This window comes from Oncorhynchus masou, chromosome 28, assembly GCF_036934945.1.
Source record: "Oncorhynchus masou masou isolate Uvic2021 chromosome 28, UVic_Omas_1.1, whole genome shotgun sequence".
In the NCBI taxonomy this organism is placed as follows: Eukaryota; Metazoa; Chordata; class Actinopteri; order Salmoniformes; family Salmonidae; genus Oncorhynchus; species Oncorhynchus masou.
In genome coordinates, this window is record NC_088239.1 from 43,770,553 (window position 1) to 43,781,874 (window position 11,322).

Below are 11,322 nucleotides of genomic sequence, written 5' to 3' on the forward strand. Positions count from 1 at the left end.
AATGTGTTTTGGGTATAAATGTAAAGAATTTGAGGATTTAGAATGGAATATTTTTGATGTGTAAATTGATGTATGTTTGATATGTGAATGAACTAATATGTCAGGGATTTATGAGACATTATTAAATACACTTTGAAGAAAACATTGAAATACGATGAAAAGACAGTTTTCACTTGAGAGAATGTTGAATAAAATACTTGAGAACCTTTGAAAGAGAAGCCATGTTCTCCTGTTTCATAATTTATCCTGTGTTACATGAACTCTTTTCTGCTGCACCAGTCCCAAAACTGGGAACTGTAACAATAGCAAAGAGGATCTGAAACTATGACTCATACAATTAGCAAGTCAACATGCTTTGTGTAATAGCTAGTTTATTGGATAAAATCAGATCAAAGTGATTGATCAAAACGTATGCATTCCTCTCATAACACAAAATCGAACTTGAAATTTAGCCGGGCATGCTAGCTTTCATGCCAGAATGCAGAATTAATCATGCTGAGATAAAATGTCTGGGGCCTGAGAGGGGAAGCATCTTCAGACAGTATTCTACAAAGTTTCTGCCGTGAAATCCAGAAGATCCCAGAACCTTTTAGCCGCTTTCACAATTTCCTATTTCTTAGATGTTTTGTTTGTCCTGTACAATTAATCCCTTGCACAATAAACAAAACAATCAACCTTCACAATTAGTATTTCAGGATCTCTCAACTGACTGACATCCACAGACTGTTGGACATCATTCACTGCCATAGCTTCATCATCTGCTTGCTGCTTTGATAATTTTCACAGCTTCTGCATAGGACACCTCAACAGCCCTGATCGTTCCTACTTTGACCTCCTCCACCCTAACAGGGCACTACAGGAACAATTGCAACACTGCATCCTCACTAATTCAAACATGGCCAAACATTTTACATTTATGATATTGAAGTGGCTTTTGTACATAATCCCGCACCACATATCTCATATATCCCAGCTTTATACAGGTCAGGAGAACTTCTTCATTAAACATCAATACAGTCTTTCCCCCTTTTCCATTCACAGTGCGGGTTAAGCGACATGAACATGTCAAGAATAGTTGATTTATCTTAAACTATGAAGCCTCCATATCCATATGATACCGGTACCCTACTCCGAAAACCATAACATTCCACTTCCGCAAACGTGTTTCCCCAAAAAAACATCCTTTCTCGTGAATCGCACTCCAACAAGGAATGGTGCGTTATCATTCCGAGGCTTATCTTGATTTACAACTGTAGCCCTTTTACAATAGCTCCATTATCTTCACTCGGGCCAACAGAATCAAGCATTACTTCTGCCATTGCTCTCCCACCTCCCTGGCGGATTTCCGTGCACTATCAAAAATGCCGTTCTGACATTACCACCGAGCTATAGGAAATTACACAGAAATTACAATTACCCCTGTGACACGTGCCCAAAGAACCCCTCTCTGCACTTCAGAAACTGCCTGAATAAACTAGGAGTTCATGAACAGCAGTTAAAGACTGCTGGGTCCAAAGATCTGAAACTTTTTGTGGCCCATATGAAAATGATAAATTATAGAAATGACCCAGATGGGCAAATTAATCATAAGACTGTAATTATGGCGAAAATGTCGATACAAAGTAGCTGATGAGAATATCGATTCAGCCTATAAGAAAATGTAGGAGTACTGTTTAATTGTTTAATATTAAAATATGCAAATGTAGCTAAATCATGTAAAATAAATTATTTTGGTTTTGGCATAGGATTTGGTCCATAGTTGTCTTGATCATTTTATGATATTCAAATAAACAATGTATCAAATTTATAATTGTCTTATTTAGTCTTTCCCCCTAAAATCTCTAGAAAATACAATTCTGATCTGACATTCTCTTTAATTTAAAAAAAAAAATGTATAATAACCAGTTTGTCAAGGGATTAGATAAACAATGTAATATAATCACATTGTTTAACAAATTTAGATTAGCCTGTAGTTTTGGAATAATATTAACCCATTGTAGTTTTAGTTGAAAGTGAAACCCTCAAACTTTCCACAGAATTTTGAAAAAGTATTTATTTACAACACCACATTTGGGACAACAGAGCTTAAATAAAAAAAGACAAGCAAAATACACTTCATTCTTGATGATAAAAGACACAAGAAGGCACTCAATAACAGTTATCCTCATACCACATGTTCTTTGATCTATGGTTACACAAATTACATTAAATGAAACCGTGACATGAGGATTGTATAGCAAGTAAGCAAGTTAACTTTATTGAATGCTGCAGGACACGTTTGTTTTATCCAAAAGACAAACCTGGATAAATAAATCTGACAAAAACAAACAATAAGTCCAAAGAGAGGCCCATTGATGATGTTTAGGCACGTGGTCCATAGCCCTGTTCTCTCCATAGCCTCATAGTCCAAAGATTACTGTTTGACCTAATGACTGGGAACTCGGGTGAAATTCATGCAGCGCCCCTGAACAAAACAAAAGGCAGTTCCTGTATTATTTACTTATTCCATTTAAACCTTTTACTTTAAGAGGTAAGTTATTGAGAACACATTCTTTTGTACAAATAGCGACCAGTTAGACTTAAATGTATCTACCTTATTCTAGATTTATCTGAAAATATACAGGATAGACCTTCCCTAACATATACTGTATTTCATTAGTTGTAACACCTCCCCACCCCCACCTCCATATCAGCCTAATTCTCATGAACAATGGTACATGGTATTAAATTGTTCATGCCTCACAGCTTGCCTCTTCCGTAGACGGTGCAGACTGCTCAGACCTGCTCTCCACTGGTATGAAGATTAGAACAAGCAACCATGTCAAACCAGCTCTCCTCAATATTATACTGGTAGTGTATGTACCCATTAGTCTCCACCATATATGGATTTATGTATCTCAGATAAATGAGGTACATCAGTTACAAAATGAGCTCATAAATGGAGTCACTATATATGTGACATAGCATGGAAATTGTTTTGACAACACTGCACAGAGTTGACATTTACAATAATTGATCATAATTGAACTCAATTGAGGCAGCCGGCTTTGACTGTAATGGGTAAGGAGGAGATGGCGAATGGGCCGGCGAGTTGTCACGACATCATTATTAGCCAATCAAACTAATCAAGCGTAAGAGCATTACTGGCTGAACAGACAGCCACTCCCATTCTGTCAAGAAGGGAGCCACCATCATGAGCCCAGTCAGATAAGAGCAGGTACCAGCCCCCCTAAAACCTTCCACCAGAAATCACAGGCTAATATATCATCAAATACGTTTTAGGGAGTGTTTGCTTAAAACAGCAGACAATTGTGTACATATGCCTTGATTCATAGGCTATATTGACAATTTATCCAAGAAATAGAACATTTATCAAATTCAGTACAGCAATTTACAACAGTAAATTCACATTAACACCAATTAGAGGGTACCCACCCCCACCTTTCTCAGTAAAAAGATAATGGCCAGCGTCTCCCACCTCTGTTAATGAGAGGGCAATGTATGCCCAGTCAAGCGTCTTAATGAAAGTGTAGTGCAGTACACAAACAGTGTGACAGACAGGGAGGTTAAGAGGACAGAGGTCGCACTCTGTCCCTCGTTTGTTCCATCCCTCCGTCCCCCCCATCCTCGTTTACATCCAGCCCTGCTCTGCTCGTTATCTTATAGTGAGCTGTGACATGCCAGAGGCCTCACAGAGAATAATGGTGCTAATAGGCATTAGGGGGTCAGAGTCTCACAAACATAGACATCCATCCCTACTCTCTCCATCCCCCATCCCATATGGGTATGGGGGGGGGGGTTAATGGCTAAAGTACCATCACTCATCTATAAGATCCCTCCATCCCCCATCCCATATGGGTATGGGGGGGACAGTTAATGGCTAAAGCTGTCACCACCTCTCAGTGGACAGAGTGGTAACTGACCTGTCATGTCCTGCCTCTCCCTTACTGCCCCTCATCCCCTCTCCACTGATGAGCCTGTCTGCTCAGACCACTAATGAGCTTGATAAAGTTACTAACATGTGAACTGGGCAACATTGACCAAGCAGAAGAGAGACAGTTAAGTATGTCTCTTTCTCCCTTTCTTTCTTTGTTCATGAGTTTGTTGCAATCGGGGTTAGGGTCAATTCCATTTTCAGTCAATTTAGGAAAACAATTCAGAAAGTAAACGGGAAGTAAACTGACTGAGTGGGTGCCTTACCCTGTCCCGTGCTGTTGGTCTCAGGACAGCAACTCGATCATACTGTCGCCTGAGTAACGCCACCAGCGCATCAAAACGCCCCTAACAACAAAACAAGTGATGATAAGAGTCAACCTGTTGGTTTAATATACAAAACCAGTTACTGACAGCCATTGTCAATGTGGCTCTGAAAGCATGGTGACTTACCTTGATGGGTGTGTACCATTTGGACTGTTCTGGGGTGTGGTAAGTAGGGGGTGGTCTCTGAGGCATTGGTTTTCTAATGATAGGTTCTTCCACCTCCTCCTCCACCATTGTGACCACCGCATTCTTGGCTTTCTCGAGCCGTGCACCTTCCTCTGTGGAACCTTTCTCACCCCAACGAACCTAAGACAGTTTACAGCAGGTTATTTCACATTTTATACAGTTTATATTCGTTTAGCACAAAATAACCATTCAGAACTTTAGAGTAACTAACACCACTCAAAATAAAGTGATGCAATTTGCTGTCAAGATATGGTACAGCCCAAATAGAAAAATGTATTATAGGTCAATGGCGTAATACTCATTCAGACATACAGTTGAAGTCGGAACATTACATACACTTAAATTGGAGTCATTAAAACTAGTTTTTCAACCACTCCACAAATTTCTTGTTAACAAACTAGTTTTGGCAAGTCGGTTAGGACATCTACATTGTGCATGATACAAGTAATTTTTCCAATAATTGTTTACTGACAGATTATTTCACTGTATCACAATTCCAGTGGGTCAGAAGTTTACGTACACTAAGTTGACTGTGACTTTAAACAGCTTGGAAAAGTTCAGAAAATAATGTCATGGCTTTCTGATAGGCTAATTTAAATTATTTGAGTCAATTGGAGGTGTACCTGTGGATGTATTTCAAGGCCTACCTTCAAACTCTGTGCCTCTTTGCTTGACATCATGGGGAAATCAAAATAAATCAGCCAAGACCTTAGACAAAAAAAATGTAGACCTCCACAAGTCTGGTTCATCCTTGGGAGCAATTTCCAAACACCTGAAGGTACCACGTTCATCTGTACAAACAATAGTACGCTAGTATAATCGTTGTTTGGAGGTAAGGGGGGGACGTTTGCAAGCCAAAAAACACCATCCCAACCGTGAAGCACGGGGGTGGCAGCATCGTGTTGTGGGGGTGCTTTGCTGCAGGAGGTACTGGTGCACTTCACAAAATAGATGGCATAATGAGGGAGGAAAATTATGTGGATATATTGAAGCAACATCTCAAGACATCAGTCAGGAAGTTAAAGCTTGGTCGCAAATTGATCTTCCAAATAGACAATGACCCCAAGCATACTTCCAAAGTTGTGGCAAAATGGCTTAAGGATAACAAAGTCAAGGTATTGGAGTGGCCATCACAAAGCCCTGGCCTCAATCCTATAAAAAAATTGTGGGCAGAACTGAAAAAGCGTGTGTGAGCAATGAGGCCAACAAAAATGACTAAGTTACAGCAGCTCTGTCAGGAGGAATGGGCCATAATTCACCCAAATTATTGTGGGAAGCTTGTGGAAGGCTACCCGAAACGTTCGACCCAAGTTAAACAATTTAAAGGCAATGCTACCAAATACTAATTAAGTGTTTGTAAACTTCTGACCCACTGGGAATGTGATGAAAGAAATAAAAGTTGAAATAAATCATTCTCTCTACTATTATTCTGACATTTCACATTCTTAAAATAAAATGGTGATCCTAACAGACCTAAGACGGATTTTTTTACTAGGGTTAAATGTCAGGAATTGTGGAAAAACTGAGTTTAAATGTATGTTGCTATGGTGTATGTAAACTTCCAACTTCAACTGTACCTCCATGCGTTTCATTCCTCCGATACCTCTTCCCCCATAGTATGATGCATCCACCATGGGCCACTTCCTCTTGGGTAGAGGGTCCACCTCTGGTTCCTGTAGTGGAGGAGGGAGTTCGGGGCGTTAACGTTACTCTACAATGGTGTGACGAACACTTGGCACTTCTAAGAACACTTCCATAGAATCTAAGCACTCACAGGTGCTGGAGGAGGCGGGAGAGGAGGAGGGGGCGACGTGGAGGGGGGTCCTTGATCACCTGTAGCATGTACAGTAGAAAACAGTCAGCAGTTTTACAACAATGAATTACTATGTACTGACATCTCAATCTACAACTGTATTAACTCATACTCTCTCCGTGCCTTACTACCGGAAAATACAGTCGGTCCTGGAGGACTCACAATAGTGCAGCAGAGCGGCCAGAACCACCACAGCAGAGCCAGAGCCAGCAGCAGGAGTAGAACTAAGATCAGGACCAGCACCACTGTCCCATCAGACTGTAACAGGAGACAATGTAAAACAAAGCAGCCCACGAAACAGACTTTATCAGATGATGTGCGACTTCATATCTAACGCTATATCACAGACTTCCTCAGACTGACTTTGGTGGACTCTATGTAAGTAGAATGAGGCCGTTTTGTCCTGAGTGTTGGTGTGACCTGTGACACTGATACTCACACAAGTTGTAGCGTAGATAGTGAACGGGCTTGAGATGTAAGACTGTCCGTTGTTCAAGCTGATCAGCACATCTATCGATCTATCGTGAGGGAAAAGAAAATCCAACACAATTCTATATTATTGCTTCGCGCACGTGTGTGTGTGTGTGTGTGAGAGACAGAAAGAGGGAGGGAGGGAGAGAGAGATACTAACAAAGTAGGTCAAACTTCATTTAAGTATCGGTCTGGCAGACCAACTGTCGAAATGCCAAGGCACTGTGCCACAGCAAATAGGCATGCTGGTGGACAGGGTAAAAACGAACACAGGGTCACAAAGTCTAACATATCATATCTTCCTCTAAGCTGTTTTAATGATAGTGTGCCAAACCATTTTGGTGTGTCTCACCACTACACATCGGTTCAGCCTATTCGGTCACATTTGATGAAGAAACCAGGCAGTCCCGTAATGGATTAGGGATGAACAGCTGCCATTCTCCAGTCACCACCAGGCTTTCATTTTATTTTTATATCATTTGAAGTCGTTTCCTTTGCTTTTATAAAGCGACGAGCACCTGTTACCCGTCGAACCCACTACCCACCCTGAATGGAAGTGTGTGTAGTCACTGACTGTGGAGAGTCTGGGTTGCTGTGTGGTTCAGCTCTCACGGCAACCAACCAACAGCATGACATTCCTTTGATCTGACCAACTGCGCGCGCTCAGTAGCTCACTGGCCATTTATGGATAGAGGAAGTTCGAAGAGGAGAGAACTGAGTGCAGCACTTACTGTCCGACTTCATGCAGCACTGGTGCTGGACACAACAAATAGCCATCCTGCACCACATTGGGCCTCTCATCTGGGGGGAGGAGAGAGAGAGAGAGAGAGAGAGAGAGAGAGCGCACTGGGTGAGCTCAATGCCCTCTCAGTGAAGAGACTGTGTGTTGTGTTCTATATTAAGCAATAAGACAGATACCAGCTCCATGTACTCAGCTAGCTGCCTAATGTTCCCTGACCCTACTAAATAAGACACTGTTCTGTTCTCTCTGAAACACAACATTCACTCCACGCCCTCAGTACTTCATTAGCGTGGTTACTTCATGGGGACATTTAGTAGTCTAGCATCCTGAGCAACAGGATTGAAGTGCACTGTTGGGTGTACAGCTACAAAACGACAGTGGCATCTGGTAAACATGAATGAATGTAGTAGGAACACGTGCTTGGGAGGGGTTATTGTCAATCTGCAGTCTTACAGTAGGTAGGTGTGTCAATGTTAGAATGCAGAATGTGATGCATTATGGAGCTTGGGGTATACTAACTGTATGTCTTCTGGTTGACAGTGAGAACGCAGATAACTCCATCCTGGCTCCTGCCACGGTTAAAGTCATATCCTCTCAGGACGATGTTGAAAGATTCTACAATTTTATAGAGGGGCACAATGTCAGGATGATTTTCAGGCACAAACAAATAACAGTGTTACCCAATAATAGTATTGGTATCGGTATATCAACAAACTCGAGCTTTGCAACATACCATTTACGCAAACACTAGTGGGCTCTATCCTGAATATTTCTGTGCAGGACTGCTTCAAAATCTGTGAAAAATAGAAATAATGATAACGTTAATGACAAGGTATGTGTCTTAACGTTTATTTTTAGGTATTGTTGTATGTAATTATTCTGACCGAATTCACTATGCTTTTTAGTGCACGAAATCCAGCCAGCACTGGGAATACTTGGTCTTTGCTGTCTGCAATGTCAACAAGCTGTGGGTACAAGAGGAAAGCATATGATATCACACAACAACGGAAAGATTGTCTTCCCACATCTACGTACAACATAGCACTCTCTCTCCCATATTGTCTGAACACTACTCTCTCCCTCTGTTTTCTGTACATCAACAAGACAGCCTTTTTCTCCCTCTGTTGATGTTTCCCCGGTCTGGTTTCAAAGGCTGATCTAATGTAATGAAACCATAAGAGGAAGCAGGCTGGCACGATCCAATTAGATGATTAGAGTACAACTAAACTTCCTGTCCAGACTGCTAACGCTCTCTAAGACAGGCAGACGATCAAGTCATAAAACGGGTACGCTCATTTTTCTTCCAATTTTATGGTACCCATTAGTAGCTCCAGTATGGAATCACTTTGGCAGTGTTCAGAGATTTCAATGTAAACAAAATAGTGTATTGCAGTGTGTGTATTTCATCTGTGCTTTATGCAGCCTTCAATTGATAGAAAGGCGAGAGCACTGCATGAAACAGATCCCTAAAAACACTCACCTGGCTCTCATCAAAGTCTTTCACACCAACACAGTACACTCGAGCACCAAACTCCCTAGCGGTGTTTGCCTTCAACAAAGAGAGAGGAAAATAGCTGTGTACCAGTCAGAGGTCAAAGCACTTCCAGCAAGTACTATTTTGTTACTCATCTCTGTTTAGTATAATGGTATTACCTCCTTTACGGTCAGTTCATAAGGATAGACTTCCAGTTTCCCATCAGTCAGAGCTATTATAATACTGGATGACCGTGTGACCTGGGCCTTCATCTGCTCTGAGGCCTACATAGGGGAAGCCATGTTTTAATGTACAACAAAAACAGTCCAAGAACAACCAAAATAAAGAATAGATTCAAATAGAAATGCTTACCGACTTCATGCCTTCGTGCATGTATGTTTCACCAGCCGGTCTGATTTTGCTTAACTTTTTCAAGCCTTCATCTATTTCATATCTACAAAGAGATTCTATTTGAGAAATTATGTTAATTGACTGATGTGTGTGTGTGTGTGTGTGTGTGCGTGTGTGTTTGAGTGTGTGAGAGAGAGAGAAATAGAGAGAGGAGGGAGAAAGAGAGGAGAGAGAGAGGGATAGAAAGTAAGAGTGAGAGAGAGGAGAGGGAAAGAGAGAGAGATGCTTAGTACTGTGACAAGTGAGAGAGTGTGTGTCTGTACCTGTCTCCAGTTAGTGGTAGAATCACCTCTGCTCTAGATGAGAAAACTATGTAGGAAACTCTCATCCTAGGACTAAAACAAACCGAAAAACACCAAGGAATGGGATCAAACACCAAAAAGTTACTGGTCATCTTGGATTTAAAAGACTTCAGTAGGCCAACTTATCCCTCCCTACACCCTTTGGAGCTAACCCTTTTCTCTCCTAAATTACAATTATGCACAGTTGTTACCACAACCAGCTGTTTCAGACAACTATTCTGGAGTTAAATTTAGTACCCCACTATTAAGTTTTAAAATAATCCCACAAACTGTATCCAAGTGTTTCGGTGGAGCTACATTTGATCAAATGCCTATTGGCTACTGCTTGAAAAGGATTTGCCCCACTTTGACATGAGTGTGTTAACTGTGTTAACTACTAACTTGATTCCTCACTCTGTAAATATCCTATGTCCTTGGTAAATCATTATTTGACTTAAAGGGGCCCATTCTTCTGTTTCATGATTCAGATTGTAAAGTTAGCCATAGTATTGATGGACAGTGATGTATAGTGTTCAAGACAAGTTGCTCATTTCACCTGGTACACAGAGCTTGGAAACTGAGAGTATGACTTTATTCACTTACCTCACAAAGCGGTTGGTGAGCTGCTCCACAAACTCATAGATCTCTCCCCAGTTATCATGCACACTCCCAGACCTGTAAAGCAGTCAGAAACACTCCCTGAACCAGAACCAAACAACCCCTTACAAGGACTAGACAGACTGAAATAGAACTCGAGTCATTTAAATAGTATTTACGGGAGTATTTTACATACAAGGCGTGATAAGAAAACGCTTGACACCTGATAGATTCTATAAAATCGTTTTGATTCAAGTTACGTTACCATATCAATTACATCTTGCATTTAGTCTGTCTGTAGGCTATAACGTTAATTACCTGTCTAAAACGAAATAAATATCAAAGGCTCCATGGCAAGATGCCTCTTCGGTATTACAAAATAATGTGTTTAGGCCTATAAGAAATGTAAGCAGGAGTGCAGTCCACTGTCCGTTGATGATCATTGCCTTGATAAAAAAAATATTTCCTCATTGAGTTTGTACATCGTACTGTACCACTGACTGTAGTAGACTACCTCACATGCGCTTTCTTCGTCTGGATGAAACTCGAGACTGATTCCTGATTTTCCAACGATAAAATCGAAAATAAACTAACATCACATTTACGCGGCATGTTACTGTGTGTCTTTGTAAATACTATGTATCGTCCTTGCCACTTGTGGGTAACCTATTTAATTTTCTGAATTGAGAGAATAAAATGATTTGGGGCGTGTCTCCTGGAGAATTACCGCTTATACTGTGACAGTACCGTTTCATCTGAAGTGAGCATGCGCAAGAGAGTCGAACTAACGCACAAGCGCGCCTTTGAACCCTATTGCGCGCCTTTGAACCCTATTGCACCCTAGTCTCACAGAGTTTCCCAAACTCTTCCTGGACCCTTCCCTCCTGCGCGCACGTTTTGGTTTGAGCTGTAGCGTTACACAATTGATTCAAATAACCAACTAATCGACAAGCTTTGATTATTGAATCAGCTGTGCAGTGCTAGGGCAAAACCAAAATGTGCACATAGGGGGGGGACGCGAGGACCGAGTCTGGGAATCCCTGTAACTACACCACCAGCACAGTGGGCTGGGAGACAGCAGGTGACA

The 11,322-nt window shown here is 41.3% G+C and overlaps 1 pseudogene; it reads right to left on the reverse strand.

The window, feature by feature from the left end:
• Nucleotides 1-2,035: 2,035 nt before the first annotated feature.
• LOC135517630 (anthrax toxin receptor 2-like) lies at nucleotides 2,036-10,979 on the reverse strand (annotated as a pseudogene).
• Nucleotides 10,980-11,322: the final 343 nt, after the last annotated feature.